At 36.5% G+C, this 6,001-nt stretch overlaps 1 long non-coding RNA gene across 2 annotated transcripts; it reads left to right on the top strand.

Moving 5' to 3' along the window:
* Positions 1 to 2,607: 2,607 nt before the first annotated feature.
* On the top strand, positions 2,608 to 4,779 carry LOC104217933 (uncharacterized). 2 transcript variants are annotated; one of them, XR_011402376.1, is made up of 3 exons: positions 2,608 to 2,953; positions 4,057 to 4,177; positions 4,288 to 4,779. It is a non-coding gene; the product is annotated as an uncharacterized lncRNA (long non-coding RNA). The 2 variants fall into 2 exon arrangements; XR_011402377.1 differs by having other exon boundaries at positions 2,747 to 2,953; positions 4,291 to 4,779.
* Positions 4,780 to 6,001: the final 1,222 nt, after the last annotated feature.

The following is a 6,001-nucleotide window of genomic DNA, read 5'->3' as shown; positions in this document are numbered from 1 at the left end:
ACCTTGGGTATCATTTTGTCTTCAGCTTGCATTTCACGTAATACCCTTAGTAGTATAATATTTACGGAACTCCCTGGATCAATCAAAACTCGTTTTACATTAGTATCATGTACAAGTAAAGATATTACCAGTGCGTCATTATGTGGGGTTATTACTCCTTCGGTATCTGCATCATCGAATGAAATACTTTCATTTTCTAAAATGTGTCGTACCCGTTTCCCGTGTGTTATTGTTAATTTGGAAACCTTATTGGAAGGCATATATGTTACACCATGAATATCTTCTCCTCCACTGATAACATTCACGGTTCTCTTGGGCGAAGGGGGCTTTGGTGGCTCCTGCCTATTTTTCATATAGGCTTGTTTACCTTTTTCACTAAATAATTCAGTGAGGTATCCTTGCTTCAATAGATGATCCACTTCACTCTGCAAGAATCTACATTCTGAAGTTTTATGTCCGTGATCATTGTGGAATTCGCATCAATGATCTGGATTGCATCTATTTGGATTTGACCGCATCTCTTTTGGCCACCGTACCTTATCTCCCATGCTTCTCAAAACATCCACGAGCTCGGAGGTAGTAACATTAAAGTTATATCCGCCGAACCGTGCCTTTAAACTTCTGTCATCATCTCGTGACTCTTGTCTGTTATGATCATTCCTGAATTTCGATGAAGAACCAAAGTCCCTGTTCCTCGATTTTTGATCATATTGCTGGCTATCTTGTTTTGACCGTGGGTCTTTTCCTGCAGGTCCCATATATGGATCGTACCTGTTTTTACCTGATCTTTTTTCGGTTTCTGATCTTCTGGAACCACCCATTTCTTCATGACGAAACTTAGGTACGGTATCTTCTTCAATTCGCAGCTTCGTACTATACCTGTTGTAAACATCATTCCACGTGGTTGCAGGGAATTCTCGAAGGCTTTCTTTGAGTCTTCTTGTGGCTTCAGAACTTTTGTCATTTAAATTACTTGCAAAAGTTATTGCAGCCCAGTTGTCAGGCACACGGGGTAGAGTCATTCTTTCACGCTGGAATCTATCAACAAAGTCTCTGAGCAACTCTGAATCCCCTTGTTTGATTTTGAAAATATCTTCCATTCTTTTCTCAATCTTTTGTGCTCCCGAATGTGCTTTAATAAAATAATCTGCAAGCTCAGCAAAAGAATTTATAGAATTTTCAGATAAAAAAGAATACCAGGTTAATGCACTCTTGGTGAGTGTTTCTCCAAATTTCTTGACCAACTGATTCAATTTTTTGTTTGGTCAAGTCGTTGCCTTTCACGCCTGTTGTAAATGCAGTCACGTGGTCACGTGGGTCTGTAGTACCATCATATTTTGGGATGTCAGTCATTTTGAACTTTTTCGGAATTGGAAGGGGAGCAGCACTCAACTCCCTTTATTACAGGCGGGACTCCAGGGATTTGCTCAATACGCTCATTTTGTTCCTTAATATGTTTCTGCAAGGTTAGTATTAAATTTTGCAAATAAGAATTATTTGAATTACCTGGTCCCCCTCCCTGTGGTTCACTGGTGGTTCCTCCATTTCCAGAATTAACAAGACCAGAACGGGGATTCTCCAATGTATTATTATTAGGAGTTGGTGTGGGTGGTGCAGCAGGCAATCGACTAACTAGAGCCTGAAGAGCTCTGCCGACCTGTGCATCAATTAGCTTTTGTAAAGCTTCATTTGTACCTCCTTCAAAGTGTTCAGATTGTTCTTGTTGATCAGCACAGGATTCAGGAGTGCCTTCACGAGATTGACGTGGTGAATTTTGAGGGGAGGGAACCACTTCAATGTTATGTAAATCTCCTTGATTTTGATGGATTTGATTTTCAGGGTTTCCCAAAGTGTTTTCATTGTTATTGTTGGTGTTGTTGTTTGACATGGTGATAACAATGGACAAGATGTAGCTTAAAAGAAAAGATTATCAGATTCTCGGTAACGAAACCAATTTGTTTAACCAAAAATCTGAGTCTTTGGTCAAAGCTACAAAGAAATTCGGGTTACTGATAATCAGGAGACGGAAATAAAATATTTTTGAGAACGATGATAAAGCAGTAAATAGTTTTGTATTTCAATAAGATCTCAATAGTATTTCGTGTCCTTATAGATGTTGAGTCTTTCCCCTTTTATAGTTGATTCTAGGAGAAGATATAATGTCTTTGTCTTAATGAGACAATTACGAGCAATAAATGATATTTAAAAGAAACGTTACATAATCATTTCTATTTAATTCAGATTCTCTAACGTATTTGACATTTAATGCTGTATTTAGACTCTTTTACGTCATCAGATTCGTATCTTCAACTTCTTCTGATTTTTTATCTTTAAACGACTCGAATAGGTACGAGACTCGTACCTATTTTAGTAACGGTCCACACCTATGTTGCTTTCTTTTTCCCCTATCTGTTGTCACCCGTGCCTCTTGGCTATTTATTGCGTTTTTGCCTTTTGACCAGTCCACGTGTCATGACACATCATCTTCAATATTTAAACTCAGTTTTTTTCCAATACAGTTTTACAGCTAAGTAAGAACAACTTTCCTATTTTCTTCTGTTTTGTAGGAATTTGATAAGAGTACAATGTTCAATTGATTTCTTTCTCGGCTCTATTTTGAGAATGATTTGCAACGATACAAAGTCATTTCCTCATGGGATGTTCTTTCAGTTTTTAGCTGAAGTTTGCGCTCTCTCTATTAACTAAGTATTCAATCAGCGCTGCCCTCCTCCCTCTCTAAGCTGGAAATCTTTCATTGCCCTAAACTCCAATCTCTTCCAGTAAAAGGGATGCGCTCTTCCATCTCTACGCTATGGATTCGCAACTGCCCATTGCTCAAACCAAGTCTAGAATTTGGGAAGGGGGATTACTGGCCAAAAATTGCTCAAATTCCCACCATAAAAGTCGACGAGGAATATCTGTAATGACTATAACGAGTGGCACTCTGATAAATGTAAGTTACTCTTTTTTTTTTCTCCTCCAGTAGCTCTTTATTTGTTGTTACTTCTTTTTGCTTGTTTGTTAATTCTTTCCCTTCGTTAAATCTGTGTGAAGCATATATGATATTTATTAGATATAAAAGAGGTAATATGTTGCAATTGTTAGGTCTGTTTATCACATTAATGGTCTGTTTCTCAGTTTGAGAAAGAAAAAAAATCTGGTTTGAGCATTTATGCTATGCTGATTTTTCAATTTTCTTTTTCCTTTTTGTGTTTCGAGTTTGCCTTCGATTTTAGACTTGGTCATGGAATACATTAGATCTCTTATTCACGCCAAGCTATACGAATATAAGCTCTGTCCTCGGGATTTAACACCTCTAAGTAGATGATATTAATGTAAAAGAAAAGGGGGGAAAACGAGATCTTAGGCATGCTGACATTTAGCTTAATGATTAGAATATTATCATCCGAAGAACTTTTGTAAACTTCTCTATTGTTATTAGGATTTCGGCATCAATACAAAATTTGCTAGATCAAAACAACAGAAGAATTTAGTAAACAAATGAAAAACGTTTTTGCTCAAAGTGGCGAAAAGGCGAAAAGCACAAAAAAAGCTCTAAGGCCTGTTGGAGCTTTAAGCGCAAATAAAGCGTGGGCTTTAATGAAAATCTTATGACTAGACGAATTTTGCTTTTTGCTTGCCAGAGAATGTGTCCTTTCAAGTTGATGTGTAAAACTACATTTGATAGCAAATATTGAGAATTTTTTCAGTATTTGGATCTTTGAGTTTCTAACTACACTGCATTCGGTAGGTAATACTGAATGGATCTTGTCACTTTTTTGTATCTCTAATAGTTAAATCGATACTAAATTGTCATCTTCCAGGAGATTTATACAAGTTGTCGCAACAATCGATACTTTATACAAGTTGAAGTGTCTGTTTAAGTACTCACTTGCTAGCTGAAGCCAAGTTTGAGTGGCTTTTTATGTATTTGGCCAATAATTAATATTAGGAATCAATAAATTAAAGTGTAAAATGCATGTCTTACACTTATTGCTTGATGTAAACAACCATCTTGTTGTTCCTTGGGAGAATATAACTTTTACACAATTTCAGATTCCTTCTCGACGAAATTCTCAACATAAATCCTTCTGTTATTTCTGCCGCCTTCATCTAATTAACCTCACATCTCATACAAATATATGAATGCAACAAAGTCCTCATAAACCAACACAAGGTACCATGCTCTTTTTCATCATTTGATTTTTATATGATAATGTCATCTTCTGGCTTTTTTTTTTTAAACTTCAGAAAATATGTCCTCTTTTTCGTTTTGGCTATCGTTAGTAGTTCTTGGATAGCTCAAGCAGGCGATCCTGATATCTTGACGGACTTCATTGTTCCTGAAAATCAAACTGGAGATACAATAAGTGGGAATTTCTTCACCTTCACAGGCATGCGCGGAATTTTTGGCAGTGTTATTACAAGCTTTAAGTCGACAAAAGCTAGCAAAGCTGGACTTTCCAGCTTTGAATGGACAGTGTACTTCACTTGCTGCCCTTCAGTTCCCTGGCGATGGTGTCAACCTGCCCCACACTTACCCTCGTGCATCCGAGCTATTATTAGTAGTGCAGGGCAGTCTAGAAGTTGGATTGTTAGATAGTAGTAACAAGCTCTATACTTAGACTCTAAAAGTTTGTGTGCATTATCAGTACAATACTGATTGGAATAAATCAGCTACAGCTGTTTCTGCATTTGGTAGCGTGAATGCAGAAATCGTTTTCACTTCCAACGACTCTGTTTGCTACTGGTATCGATGATCAGATTCTTGTGAAGCCATTCAAGACTAATGTTGCTACCATTCAAAATATCAAGGCTGGTCTGGTCTTTCATCCTAGACTGCAGATCATAAAATTGCGCCAGTAGATCCAATCATTGATCCGTCTCATTCAAATTTTATGTAGCCAAGTTTTCAAGAGCCTCACCTCCCCACCAAACAGGCCTTGAAAACCACCATTATGGAAAAAGTTGCAATTTCATCTTTTTCTTTATCTGCCTAAGTTTTGATGGGCACAATTATGCGTAACCAATGTTGATAGGAAGTAACAGATATCCAATGAAATAATCGAATATGGTGCAAATTGACAACGACCATTATGAAAAAAGGTTGCAATTTCATCTCTCTATATTTCATCTGTTGAATATGTCTTCATCCCACATCGGAGGAAGACTTGTATTTGGGGGAGAATTGCTCCCTATAAAAGGAGATCTAATGTTTAGGATTTATGCACACCTCTCATTTGCCTTCTTATAGCTTCTTATTTGGGGGAGAATTGCCTTCTTAATGTATTAATAGATGCTCTACAATGGCTAAAACTAATGCATCATAGCTCGAATATGAGTTGATTACATTACCATCGACATTGAAATCAGTATATCGACCGCTACTATTCCATCGATCATTGAGTAGAAGCATGATTGACATATATTGTCGTCATGGAAGTACAAAAATAAAGATATTTCAGTGTGCGATAGCAATTGATTTTCCATTTGTATCAGAATCCGTGTGATTTAAAGCTAACTAATTGTGAATTCTCATTTGAAATACAATTTGTGTTGTAGTCTAACAAATTGTGGAGAAATTGTGAACATTGAATGCTAAATTAAGTACGTCTATGGCAGCATTAGAAACATGGGATATTTTGGGTGAGGATTTCGTCCAAATCTGTATGTGAATTGTGTCATATTTTTTTGAAGCAAAAGGTATTAATGATTCGCACTAATTACATATTTAAATAAGTTAACAGTTAGCCAATAGGATCTATCTTCGCACAATTATATATAATTTGTACTTTTCGTAAATTGTAAATTATTGCTTAACTAGGTAATATATTTATTACAGTATCTATAGGAAAAAATCTCTTTCTTGGTCCATCAATCCGTCTGATAAATTTCATTAAGAGTGTCACCCTCATCCTCCATTTCAATTAAAAACTCGGGTGTCGTTTTCTTCACATATCAATGACTCTTTTTTTATTCACTTAATTATAGGGCGGATGTA

The sequence above is a fragment of the Nicotiana sylvestris genome, chromosome 9, assembly GCF_000393655.2.
Source record: "Nicotiana sylvestris chromosome 9, ASM39365v2, whole genome shotgun sequence".
NCBI classification, from domain to species: Eukaryota; Viridiplantae; Streptophyta; class Magnoliopsida; order Solanales; family Solanaceae; genus Nicotiana; species Nicotiana sylvestris.
This window is presented reverse-complemented; position numbering and strand designations above follow the sequence as displayed.